Source organism: Nipponia nippon, unplaced genomic scaffold (genome assembly GCF_047370975.1).
Source record: "Nipponia nippon isolate SJK-2023a ecotype South Korea unplaced genomic scaffold, ASM4737097v1 scaffold_2, whole genome shotgun sequence".
NCBI classification, from domain to species: domain Eukaryota; kingdom Metazoa; phylum Chordata; class Aves; order Pelecaniformes; family Threskiornithidae; genus Nipponia; species Nipponia nippon.
In genome coordinates, this window is record NW_028262336.1 from 29,539,653 (window position 1) to 29,552,621 (window position 12,969).

The window sequence follows — 12,969 nt, forward strand, 5'->3', positions numbered from 1 at the left end:
AGTTGAGATTTCTAAAATCCTATTTAAAAATAGTGGGGATTTAAGAACAAAAAATTTCTTAATCCTACCGCCATCCACATTCTTCATCGCTTTCCCTTCAGGTCACAGGAATGCAGAGGGTTAAAAGATGAGAGATGCAAAGGACAGTATTTTGTTAAAATGCCACAGAAGCAGCATTTTAGTAGTAGGAAACAGTGGTTTAGTTCTATGATAGAAATTCACTGTCTTATCCCCCCCACATCACAGAAATTAGCTTCTCTTCTTAACCTAAAAAACAACAAAAATTACTCTTCTCAGGCTCACCACCACCAGCACCACAGAGAACTCCAGCAATGAGGAGATTCAGATGTGCGTTTATCAGGAGGGAATACATTTCTCACAACTAACAGCTCTTTGTATCTAACCTGCATGCTGAGACGCCAGTATCTAGACCTACCATCAAAACACACCTATGGGATAAGCATGGCTTCTGCAGGACACAGTTACACCCACTGGGGGATGCCTACCCTTTATTATGGAATTATTATCAAGTTCCTGCTCATAATTAGTATTAGAAATGGAAAAGGACAAGAGACTAGCCAGCATATTTGCAAGAAACTAAGCACCAATGGAAAGAATCCATAAAAACATAGTATTTTAGGGAAAGCCTCTCCGTGTGTTTACTTCATATGATACAGAGAGAGCAGTGATTTCTCCAAAGAGGATGCCCCTCCATACATTCTCCTCCCAAAAAAGGAACGAAAAGCCACTAACAGCCCCTCATCCCTTTGCCAATCTCAAAGCTCAAACATCCAAAGCACATACCCTTACACTGCAGCAGCCGGGAGCTGTTGGGTATCCTCAGTAACTATGGCAAAGCCAAGGTTCCCATGCCGGCACTGCAGGCGGCATCGCAGCCCCGGCAATACAGCCCCAGGAGTGTGTCTCGGCACCTGGACAAATTAATCCTAATCCCTGCAGGACCACAGCCGTTTCGGAAGCCTGCATCTCGAAGGACAGGCAGGCATTACACTGGCTGGGAGATCAGTACACTGAGGAATCAAGCCAGCCCCAAAATTAGCTGACGGTAGATTGAAAAAAAAAGTTTCACGTTTCTGAAGGATCACAACTTGCCCTAAAGGAGCAATGACAACAAGTCTGAAGCAGTTTGGACTAACGTGGCATGCCATCCTCTAGCTCCTCATGGCAAAGGGGTAAGGCTTCGCAAAGCTCCCACCATTTCACTACAACTAGAGAGAAATAGCCACCTGCATGTGCTTAATTCAAGAGGCAAGGGTATACAGATTTACAGGGTCACGTTTTCACTTGGGTGTAGGGATATAATATGCCGCTGTCACAGCTACTTCTTGCAATAATACCTTTTCCTTATGTTTGTTTCTGCTATATTTTTATTCTCATCTTTCACGGATACCCATTACTCAGCAGCGGTTGTTGGATTTTATGTTCACATATGGTTTAAAGAGGTGGCTGTTTAATGTTCCCTATATGTAAATAACTACATGCTGTTTCAGTCCCTGCTGTGCAAGTGAAGGAATGATTAGATTATAAATCTTGAATACAGAAATATGTCAAGTTGGTTTTCATCTACAATCTATTAGAAAATGTAATGCAGAGTAAGCTCTATCTTCCCCTTTACTCACGAATTCCCACTGCTTTTAATGAGCACATAAAGCAACCAGCAACAGGCAAAAATAGCCCAAAAAGCAGGACTCCAGAGGAGCAGCCAGTGGCCCAGGTGCAGCCCTCTCACAGGCATCCCGCGGCCTGGAGGCGGGCAGGGCTTTCACTGCTGCCGGTGCAAAGCCAAACCAGCCGTGGTGATACTGAGGGGGACCACGTGCTGAGGGTGCTGGGGGAGCCCCCCACAGCCCCCTCCCATGGCCCGGCAGAGAGCAGGGAGCAACAGCCCCGGGCCTGGAGAAAGGCCACGCGGGATAACACAGCAACTCCTGCCACCACCCACGCCGGTGTCCCACGCGAGCAGGAGCCACCACGCAGGGAGACGGCTTCACCACCAGCCAGAAGTGACCACAGGACAACACGTGCAAGCAGCAGCACAGCACGATAGGAACCAGCAGGGCCAAACACCTGCATTTTAAGTGATTCTGCTTTTACTCTATTTGTGGCATAACCCTAGTGCTGCTACTAGAAATGAACACACATTTTTCAATGTAATTTATCATCTTTTTAATATGGCTGACAGCATTAATTTCAAATCAAAGCTCCCATGCCAAGCACATTAAAACCGTTTTTATTTTTCAAAAGTGAACGCCATGAGAGCCAGAAGCAACATTAACATAACCACTAACATTTCCAGCTTGTTCAGTATCAGAAACCAGCACATTGAATAATCTTTTGAACTTTCCAAGGTGGAGAAACGCTCTTTAAATAAATAAAGAGGAGATACGTAATTTGTTGTTCAGCCAGTCTCCCTTCCTTGCTGAGCCACGACAGACTGCAGGAAACGCTCCCTGCCACCCCCAGCCCCTTCAGTGGCAAGGGAAACAAGGCAGAAAGCTCACGCCGGCTAGGGAGCAAGCATTCTATAGCCACAGGTAAATGGGCAGCAACCTCTCATCACAAGCACCCCCAGACAGCCCATGCTGCAAGCCACAAAGCGCTCCCTCGAGAAAAAACTGGGCCTGTACTGCAGAAGGTAGAAAGCCTTAATAAACTATGATGTACCACTGAAAGCAAGCAGGAAACATGGCAGGCAGCAGCACCATCCGATTTCTTTCCAATACAGAGGGAGTTTGTTGGGTTAAAATTCCTGTCTCATCCTAGGCAGCTGAGCACACAACTGGCTGCCCTGCACGGGCAGTGGACGCTGCCAACTCAATCCAGCAGCAAAATTGCCCGAGTGTATCGGTACCACCACAAGCAGGCACAAGCACTTCCCGTGCAACCACCTGCCTTGGGGAAGGTGGGTGTAGAAATCAGTCTCTAGTGGCAAACAAACAAGCAAGCAAAACCAGGAAAAGCCTCAGAAGGCAAAAATTAAGATGCTAATCAAGAAGCCAGGAAGGAAGGAAAAATCTTTGGCCTGTGGAAGCAGGCCGTAGATAGCCTGAAACTGGATATTAATTCAATTTATACAAATGTAGTCCAAGCTATCAAGTTTGGGCATAGTCTTTCTGTAGGTAGGAGACACCGGAGTGACTGCAGGAGCTACAGGATTCAAAAGATGCTCCAAATCAACACTGCAGTATGAGGATGGGAGGAACCCCAAAGCTGCTCAGGTTTGCCTTCTTCCACCCCCATCCCACACCCCCACTCTTTCAGTATACTAATGAAGAATCCTTGCCCAAATCCAGTCCCAGTAACTGATTTCTGCTGACCTAAAGTTATCCTGCTGCTCTAACAACAGATGATGGATCTCATTTCCTACCCTAGCAGCCTCTGTTGTGTGGCATTGCTCTGCATATTAATGATCCTTAATGACACCTAAAAGCATCTGCAAAGTCTCAAGCATGAATTTTACCACTTAGTCCGAAGCCATAAAAAGCCAGTGATGGTAAAGTATGTTTAATGATCAAAACCAAGAAAGGAAAGCATTCATTAAGACATCCTCTTACTCTTGTGGAAAGGGGCATTAAGATGATTTTTCTCCTGGACCAGTGGTGGCAAGTGAGTAAGGTGATGAGTAATGCTGGCCTAAAAGGGATCTTTTAAAAACAAATACGTATTTTTTAAGTTGGCAGGGAATAAGCCTATTCAGTGGAAGCAGGGGAACAAAAAAAAGAAAGGAGAAAAAAAAAAAAAAAGGTCAAGGGAGTGAAGGAAAAGAGCTAAAAGAGCTGCCCACTTGCCCATGACACTGTCAGCTTCAGACAGCGATGGAAGATTAGTCCTCAGGAATATAAATCACCTCCAGTCAGGGCTCCTGGAATTCAGCACTTCCCGTGACTGCTGAAGAGGCGCTGTCAGCTGATCCTTATTTCTCAAGTTTGGGATGATGACTACGGTGGGATAAGGCTGAAAAGAAGGGTTAATTAAACAAAGAAGCAAATAGGCAAGAGCCTTTAGAAATTGATTAGACAATGCAAGTAAATGACTTGGCAAAACCACCTTGATTTCACTGCCAGAGTCATAAAAACATCTAAGAGATGGAGTGCTGTTTTAATGATTGATATTCTCACTGTATGTTCCTGCAGAAATGGTAAGTACTGGGACATCTATTGGGGTAAATGAAATCACAACCAAGCCACCTCCTTTTCTGCTCTGTGAAAGGAGAAAAAGCTGCCAAGAATCTCTGCACCCAGAAACCAAAGCACCACCAAGGACTTAGGAAAATGATCATGTTGCCAAAATAAGGCTCAGAAAAATATATTCATCAAGCTCACGTGGCATTTGTTGTTTCCTTGCTTGGAGGAACAGTGCACCAACGTTCAGGCAGGTGACCAAAACCAGAAACCCACCTTCCCTCTGCATTTCTGCTCTATAGCTAGGCTCTGCATTTTCCACTCTCCCATGCAGATCTATTTCTGTTTGTTTGGGAAGTCATATGCCCAGGGGAAGGCCCAGAGCCCTGGGGAAAAAAAAATAAATAAATATGTAAAACATAGATCATGCCTATGTTACTCATCCGATGGTTATTTAATGCTTTTTTGTAATATACCAGTAAAGAAAAAAGGCCTCAGTCCAATTTCATAACACCAAAGTCTTGAATCATCATGTTCATGAAGTCAGAACTACAACTAGTATAAATTTACTTACCACTGCCACCATAAATCCCAGCATCGTTAACACTGAAATACTCCAGCCGTCGGAGCAGCGACGTTGCAGGCCGCCCTGCATTTTTAACCTCGATTGTACATAATAGTTAATCACTGACCCATTCTCTGGCAGACTTTGGCGGGAGCGGGTTGCTAAGCGACCCGGTTTTGCTCCAGATCCTTTTTAAACCTAGTTTAGGAATGGCCAAAGTCAAAGTGAGTATTGAGACTATTGTGGACAGATCCAAGGTGGAGGTGCGAGCGTAGGAAGTGAGTGAGACTAACCCGCACCTCTATCAAAAGCGTAATAATATTTAGTGCCACTTTGCTACATATGAAAACCCCTTAAAGAAGTCTTGCTGCACCCCTGACACAGCTCGCACACCTCCTGACCTGCAGTATTAACTGCCTCGTGCTTCTGAATGACCTCCCGTGCAATTGCCAGCACGAGGAGATAGAGATGAGGAGCCAGACCCCTGCGCTCGCCCCGCTGGGGGGTCGCACCCGCGTCTGGGAGGTGGAAGGGCTGCAACCCCGCACGGCTGAGAGGGGACACCCCGCCGTGCCCACCCACCAGCCCCGCAGGGGTGGTGAGCCCACACATCCCCAGCTCAAACAGAGCCCACGGGCGACAGGCGACATCCTCCAGACCAGCGCTTGCAGGCACCCGAAGGACCACGCCGAACAAGAACAGCCTTCAGAAACATGCGCGGGGTTTTATTAGGGAAAACCACGCTGTTCTTTGAAAGCTAATGGGAATATAATTAGTCTCCCAGCCGGGAGTGCAGGGACTTTGTATAGACCGATGATTAGAAATAATCAGGTAGAATTAATCAAGTAGAGGGTAGAAATCGTCCAGCCTGTGTTTCTGCCTCCATGTCGCCCCGCAGCCTTCCCTGCCCGGCTCTCCCGTCAGCAGGTACGCTGGCACACACGCCCTGCCGGCACCCAACCGTGGGCCCGATGAGCAGCACATCAGGCAGCCAAATTATTTCTGCTGATCCCTTCAACAGGCTGGGGCCCTCGCACCCTCGAGGCTCCTTGGGATTTGTGGGGAGGGACCTCATAACTCCGTGACTTTTATCCTTCTGGCAGACTAGGTTGGGTGGGACTTGGATGGCACAGGGAGGACTGTGAATGCTGCCCTCCCTCTGTTTTTCCCTCCCTCTGTTTTTCCCTCCCTTTTTTCTCCCTTTTTTCTTTTTTGAAAAAACACCCTGAAGAAGAGGAGCAACACTTATGTGTTCTGTCATCTGCGAGAAACATAACCTTCTCATCTTGGTATTTTCTCATGTATCACCATCTCATTTGACAACCACTATCGTATGTCATTGTTAGTTATAGAAACTCGATTTTTGTCCTATAGAAACCAGAAGTTAAAATGCTACAGATTTAAATAGAAGCAACCACATTAATTGTCAAGAAGGAACTGGAAAAGTTGCAGGATTCGGGAGGAACATGCAGACAGGAAAGCTCCAAAGTTCTGCTTTTTCTGCCCCCTCTCTTTTTTAAATATAACCTTCTAGTATTAGTTATAGTAGTTACTAGTGTCACTACTGTAAATTAAACCTTTATGATCAGGCTCACAAAGCAGCTGAGCAATTCAGTAAGAGAGGCTGTGGCTATATGCCAGAGCAGATACTCAAGTAGCTGAACACGTCTTGTTCTCAGAACAGGCTGTGTATCAGTTCAATAAATTTATGCAAACATGCCTTTTCTTTTTTTCTTTAAAACTTCAAGAAAACTTTAAGAACACCCTAGCCCAACAAGTACCGAGGTAAACACACACAAAAACAGTAGATGCTTCCAGCTTGTGCCTCTCTTTTACCATCAGGAATCTTCTTTTCACCAAAAGTAGCCTGGGCTACAATACCAATGTTTTAGGAGTAACAGAGATGGGCTAAAAAAAATAACCGTAAGCTATATTTTGTAAAGAGGGACAGAAAGATTTGGGCAAGCAGATGACTGCCATAGACAACATGTGCAAAAGAAGCAGAGAGGTATGAGGATCAAGAGGTCAAAAGAGTAAAACAGAGAGGGACGCTGAGCAGAGCACCCACCCAGTGGAACCAGTGGGCATCACCAGGTGGGACTCTGGCCAGACACACAACAGGGCAAGGGGACAGAAATGGGGCTTTCCATCTCTCCATCATTGAGTCTTCCCCCTGACCAGCATCCCCTCTCCTGCTGGGTGGGCCAGGGCAATGGGGAGACCAATGGGGAAGTCCTATGACTTGGTCCCATCTTCACCATAGTGAATTTTCACTCCCCGAGCACCAGCTGAAGCCTACAGGCGGGGATGTGTGGTACATCAACCTACACCACTGCATTCACCTACGCGCTCCACAAACACCTGGCTTTTGTTTCATTTAGCTTCTATTTTATAACCTTGTGAAAGAAATGCTATGAAGTTATTAGCTTGGAAAAGAAATGATTAAACATGAAGAATTCATACAAAACCAGGGGGCCCCATGAGTAATTTGACTACTTCTGTTTAGACTATTTTTTGACAGTCTGTTACAAAGGACTTAAAACCTTAACCCAGCTTGCCTTCGCTGCTGCTCTCGGGGTCCAAGCTAGCTGTTTATCGCACTTGGTGATGCTAAAGCAAGTTATGCAGTATAAAGCTTTGTCACTGCAAGCAACACGATACCATCACCTCCAGCTGACCCCTGGAAGCTAAGTATTGTTTCATGAAAAAAATACTGAAGCTTGTTGATGGCAATCTGCCCTCCAGACAGACAGACCTTGCGCAACACCCGACCTGCATCCAAAGCCAAGGTATCACCCAGCGGGATTGCTAACTGGAGATAAATACCCAGGGTGCATGGGAAGGTAACGAGCCAGAAACAAAACCAGTGATTTCGGGAAGGCTGCTGGGATTAAACAATAACATTTCCACCAGTTCTGCAGAGGAAGAGCTAGAGATGACCCAGAGTAGGAAACTTTGCCAAATAAAACTGCTAGGAGCTGGATTGCTCACTGTTCACTTTTGCAAGCAAAGCTTCTAGGAAAAGAAAACAAACCCCTTTCGGTCCTGTAAGTGCCTGGAGTACAAAACCTGGATTCAGCTCTGTACCCTGCCTGTCCCCAAGAATAAAAAGGATCAGGCGGGAAGAGCAGAAGGACAGTGCAATATGTGTGTGCACATAGGCATCAAGCAGGCACTGCTGCTAGGGAGCCAAGAGACAGACCACAGAAGTAATTTTAGGCCCACTGGCCTCTACAGAACAATAACAAAAGAAAAAAGGAACTGTAAAGAGCTCCAAAATGCACAACGCTTCTTGGAGGAAGAGGCTGTTCAAGTAGCACCTGATAAATGTTGCAGTTGTTAAATGATTGATGCCCGCAGGCATCAAGCAACCGGCCTCGCGCCAAAAGCAGAGGTGACTGCTGAGATCGCTCTAAGTTTTGCCTGTACGGACCTGAGGACGAAGCTTAAAAGTTTCAATGAACTCCATGATCCCTAAAGAAAGAAGAACAAAGAAAAAAAAAAAAGGGCACAAAAAGAGACAACTAGAGCCGATTTGCACAGTGCTTTACTCTATTGGACAGGAAGCAAATCTGACCATGGATAAAATATGACAATATGCATTTGGAACCAAATTCCTACTTCATCAGACCTATTAAAACCAACCATCAAAGGGAACTTCAACCTACTCAACACAAGCAAGCACCAGGCAACTGAGTCTGCTGGAGGACTTGGGGCAGCAGAGGAGGCAAGCAGAAGCACCCACAAGAGAGAGTGGAAAATGAAGAGGAGTGCACAAGATCACTTCCATAGTGCAGCGGAGACAGAGATGCATGCTACTCTGGCTGTCTCAGGCCGGTCAAAGCCCACATCGTTGCCAAGAGATGAGAACTCCTTCTTCCATCTGCACCCCACAGGCTAGACCCTGCCTTCTGCAATCCTGGATGCTCCTGCACCCACACAGGTCAGGGTGTACACGTGGAAGTGAACCCTTCGTGAAAATCAACCCTACCAAGAGTGGTTTCAAGCAGACTGGCTCCCTGAACACCTCACCACATGGTCACTAGCATTTTCCTTGTCCTCTCCCTTGTGCCAGCCTCCCCAGGACGCCAGGGGACAGAAATCCTCCTCCTTCTCCTCCCACCCCATGTGGCAGGGATGCACATGGGGCAGAACAGGGCAGAACTCGCACAGCCACTCCTGTGCTGAATCCCTTCTGGTAAAGGAGCCTCACATTTCCAGAAAGCCATTAATTCATCACCCTTCAGCTCTAAAATTCATACAAATGATTTTATTCGTAATTAATTAAGGTCTCTAAATGTGGAAATTAAATTACCATTTACAGTGTAAAAGGACATAGCACAGAAAAACCTAGATAGCAGCAACAGCTCTCTCCTCTGCATGAATCAGGAGGACGTGTGGGGGTGGGGGCTATCTGGCAGTAGCTTTAGGTCATAATACAGATTTCAGCATCTTTGAAAAGCTGCTCAGGCCCAGTCATAAGAGACTTTTACGTCTGAGGTGCCAAATTAATCCCACAACTCAGGTGCCCCTCAACTCTGCTCCCAATAACCCCCTGGACTCTTGCACTAGGAGCACCTTTGCTGGGTAAAAACCCAGCATTTCTTTTATCACTTGGCTCCTCTGCCAGAAAACAAGCTGTTTGAAGCACAAAAGAGCTGCTCCTCGTCATACGTATTTAGACTCACCTTTCCATTCAAATCAGGCTGCAGCAAAAGAGAGAACATACAGGGAAACAGATGGCCCTGCACTGAACACAAGGCATAATTCACTTGAGGGGCCGAGAGTCAGGGAGGGAGATAGGATGAGCAAGATGCAGATCAACGCCACTGTTGAATTCAGCCTTGTATTTACAGCAGAGCCCTGCTGTAAATACTGTAACGCAGACTACAGCCATGAACATTTTCTCATTAACGCAGAAGGGAGAGATTCTGGAAAGTTTTTTTGCTTCTTGTTTCAATGGCAAAGCAGCATCTGAATCAGTGATGGGGATGATGATGACAGTTTCAAAGGCAACTTCCTCCCATCCCTGACAGCCCACTGATGCAGTGAGTATCGGAATCCATTTCGAGAGTAAAAGGATCCTTTTCCCTTATATTCAGCTACTGGTTTGCCCAATTGCAAAGAGATATTTAGGCTGAGATGATTGTAGGAAGATGGTCTGTATGCAGTTACTCAAAGAGACCAGGAAACAGACGTGTCCCGAGACATTAGCATACTCAGCCAGGCAGCCAGATTGCAGAAAGGGTAATAGCCATGTTGAAATTAAGCAAAGAAGAAAAGGTTAATATATGTGACCTTTGTGATTCTGCACAGCCAAAAATAACGATGCACAAACTACAGGAAAGTTTTAGGGCTAGATTCCTGCCTCCCCTACCCCCCGAAGTACCCTCATGTCTCACTGAAGTCAGCGGGGGCTGAGTTGATGCCCGTGCTAACAGTATGCACAACTTTTCCTTACGGAGGGAACAGGGGGAGGCTCCTCGCAGTGCCCCACAGGAGCCTTTCAGGATCAGTTCTTCACTTGGCGAGACAAAAACCGCCAAGCCAAGTAACAGCACAGGCATGTTTGTTGCTGAAAAAGCAGCCTCTGAAAAGATCGAGAATGTGGATAGCAGGAACAAGAAGAACTGCTCCGTCTGGTCTCTCTTCCTCGTGCACCCATCTCCCTGAACCCGCTGTCTTTGTGAATCCAACCAACTGGTAAGTCCCCTTCTGCCGCTGACGCACGAAGGATGCGAAACCTCAATTAAGGATCCATGTCTCACAGGCTGTCGTAATTCATGCCTTTAGCTCTGTAGGACCCCGGGTCAATTCCTGATGGGTAGCTGCTCCATAAACACAGCTCAGAGTCTAGCGCTTCCAAAATGCCTACAGACACACATGCAGAGGTATATAATTGAGCACCAAAAGATATGCAACTGTTGTGGAATAGTCAGGTTTTAAAACCCGCACTTTGTTTCTTGCAACATATCCATTAGGTATAATGAAAACATAGTTACTTTTTCCATTTCCATTCAGGCTATTCCACATTGCATCTGATGGCTGAAGTCCTGTAGAGGCCAAGGCATGTGCTTGGCTTTACATATTTATGCATGGTCTGTATTTACACGCCATGAGCCCAAGAGTTAAGCAGATGCCCAAATCTCAGCAGGACTGCAGCTGGTATTTCAGTGCCATACGTAAAGGAGCTTATCTCTGCATCTCCAATATAACGTGGCTCCAGCGAGCTTGGTGACCACAATGGAGCTGAACGAAGCTCTTGGTTGTCAGTTGGAATGAACTACGCAATTTTATACAAGACGTGGCTCAAACTGATGCCAGCATCAAGACGCTATAAAATAAGGAGACAAGTGTGAGAAGTGAACAACTGAGGCGTACCTCAGAAGGCGTACTGCATATAGACGTCACTGCAACACTGACGAAACCAAAAAGCCCCTGCAAAGGCAGCTCTATTATTATTTGTAGACATACCTCCTCTTGAAGACCCCAAGAGTTGCAGCCACGTCCCAGGTGCCCATATTGCACAAACACAGACCCCAGCCCCTGTCTCCAGAGAGCCGCTGCAGGCAAGCGCTGTCCCTGTCCCCTAGCCCACAGCAGCGGGGCCAGGGCACGTCTCCCAAGCAGTCCTCTTGCAAGGACTGCCTTAGCTCCTTCCTTTGCCTCTTCCTCAGCCAGGGACACCAAACCAGCCTGCTCGCTGGGGTATCTGCCTGCCCAGGGTATCTGCCTGCTCCCAGGGGGCAGCAGGGAAGAAAGGAGATGTTTCCACGCTCCCTTGCCAACACAGCTTGTTCTGCAAAACCCTGTTTTGTGAAACATGGTTTAAATCGGACCCCACTCCTGCAAAACACATCCTCACCTCCCATTCCCAGTGCGCAAACCTAACAACCTAATGGGACCACTTACAAACACAGCCACACATGGATGTGCCATACAGTCCTCAGACCTGCCACAGCACAGCGTTAAGCCTTTGAGATGTGCGAGTAGTGACACGCAGAACACCCGGATTTTGTTTGCACGTTTGTTGTTTCATTTAATACCAGATAATCCCAACCACGTGGGCTCCCATTTGCTCAGAGGCCCACTGAGCTCGCTGTTCGGTCTGAACGCAGCAACAGCGCTGCCATCCTAATTTCTGCCCCAAGATTTGAGTCAGGTCCTCCAGAAGGAAGAGGGCTGCAGCAGAGCCGCCTGCCTTCCAACTCGGAAAGCCAAAACCCAAGACAGTCCACCATTTCCAACCAGCACGAACACAAACTGCTCAAGCACGGTAGACAGGAAAAAAGCAATTTCCTTGCCAATGCCGCTTTTGTTAGCGACAGGACCTGAAGGAGCAAAAACACCTTCTGCAAACCACCCTCACCAAACCAAGAGCACATAACACATCATAAATACCACTCTTCAGCTGGGGATCGAGCGCTTTTCTTCCTAATGAGCCTTTCCAAACCAGAGCAGACAGTGACCACAAAACAATTACAAAGAATAATATTGGAAATAGCCAATTAGGTATAGCATATTAAAAAAGCTTCAAAGAAGAAAAAGAACTTCAACAAAGACACTACTTATTTTTACCCAGCTACAGACAGTACTTATTTAAGGGAAAACATTTTGCTGGAAAACACGTTTGTTTAAATTATATAACTCAGACTTCACACACAACCAAATCCAAGCTATGGAAAACGCCGTACCTAGGCTTTTAAAACAGAAGAGTCGAGCCAGAGAGAAGGATATGCTACAGTAATTAATGTTTCTTTGCACTCTAAAAGGTATTTACCATTTGGTTTTGCCCATGGGAAATAAACACTGTTGCAAAGTAATATAAAACACTGTTCCAGAGTAAAATCTGCCTTCTCCCCTCTCCTCATTACTCCCTGGAAAAAATCTGTGCATGCCCATGAACAGAAAGAAGTGGGTAACCTCATAAAGGCAAAGACGCTGCCCCTTCTCCCCTTGCCGGGCCGAGTACCACCCCTCCCCAGGAGCGCCCACGAGGGGCCACGCTGCCCCTCGCTCCCCGAGGGAGCACAGCCTGCCGCCCTTCACGCCAGGGCAGCCAGGGGGGTGGCTGCGGGCAGCAGCAATGCTGTGGCCAGTCCAGCCCATGCCGCCTGGCACGGAGGTACCCGGGGCTGCCTCAGATGGCTTTCGGACACCCGGCGCAGGTCCGCTGCCCGTTCCCATGGGGACCGGCAGCAAAGCCAACGCAGCTGCTCATGGTGCGGCAGCGGGCAACCAAAGGTCATGCCAACGCACCAG

The 12,969-nt window shown here is 47.1% G+C and overlaps 1 protein-coding gene across 5 annotated transcripts in view; it reads right to left on the reverse strand.

Moving 5' to 3' along the window:
• TIAM1 (TIAM Rac1 associated GEF 1) overlaps positions 1-12,969 on the reverse strand; it is a 190,034-nt gene that overhangs the window by 155,638 nt on the left and 21,427 nt on the right. Inside the window, exon 1 of one of the 5 annotated variants that reach the window (XM_087758152.1) lies at positions 805-874. The exons of the other annotated variants lie outside the window; for them this stretch is intronic. The gene's annotated coding sequence lies outside the window, so the exon portion shown is untranslated. Of the gene's footprint in view, positions 1-804; positions 875-12,969 lie in introns of those variants that run through there. 5 annotated transcript variants of the gene reach the window in all.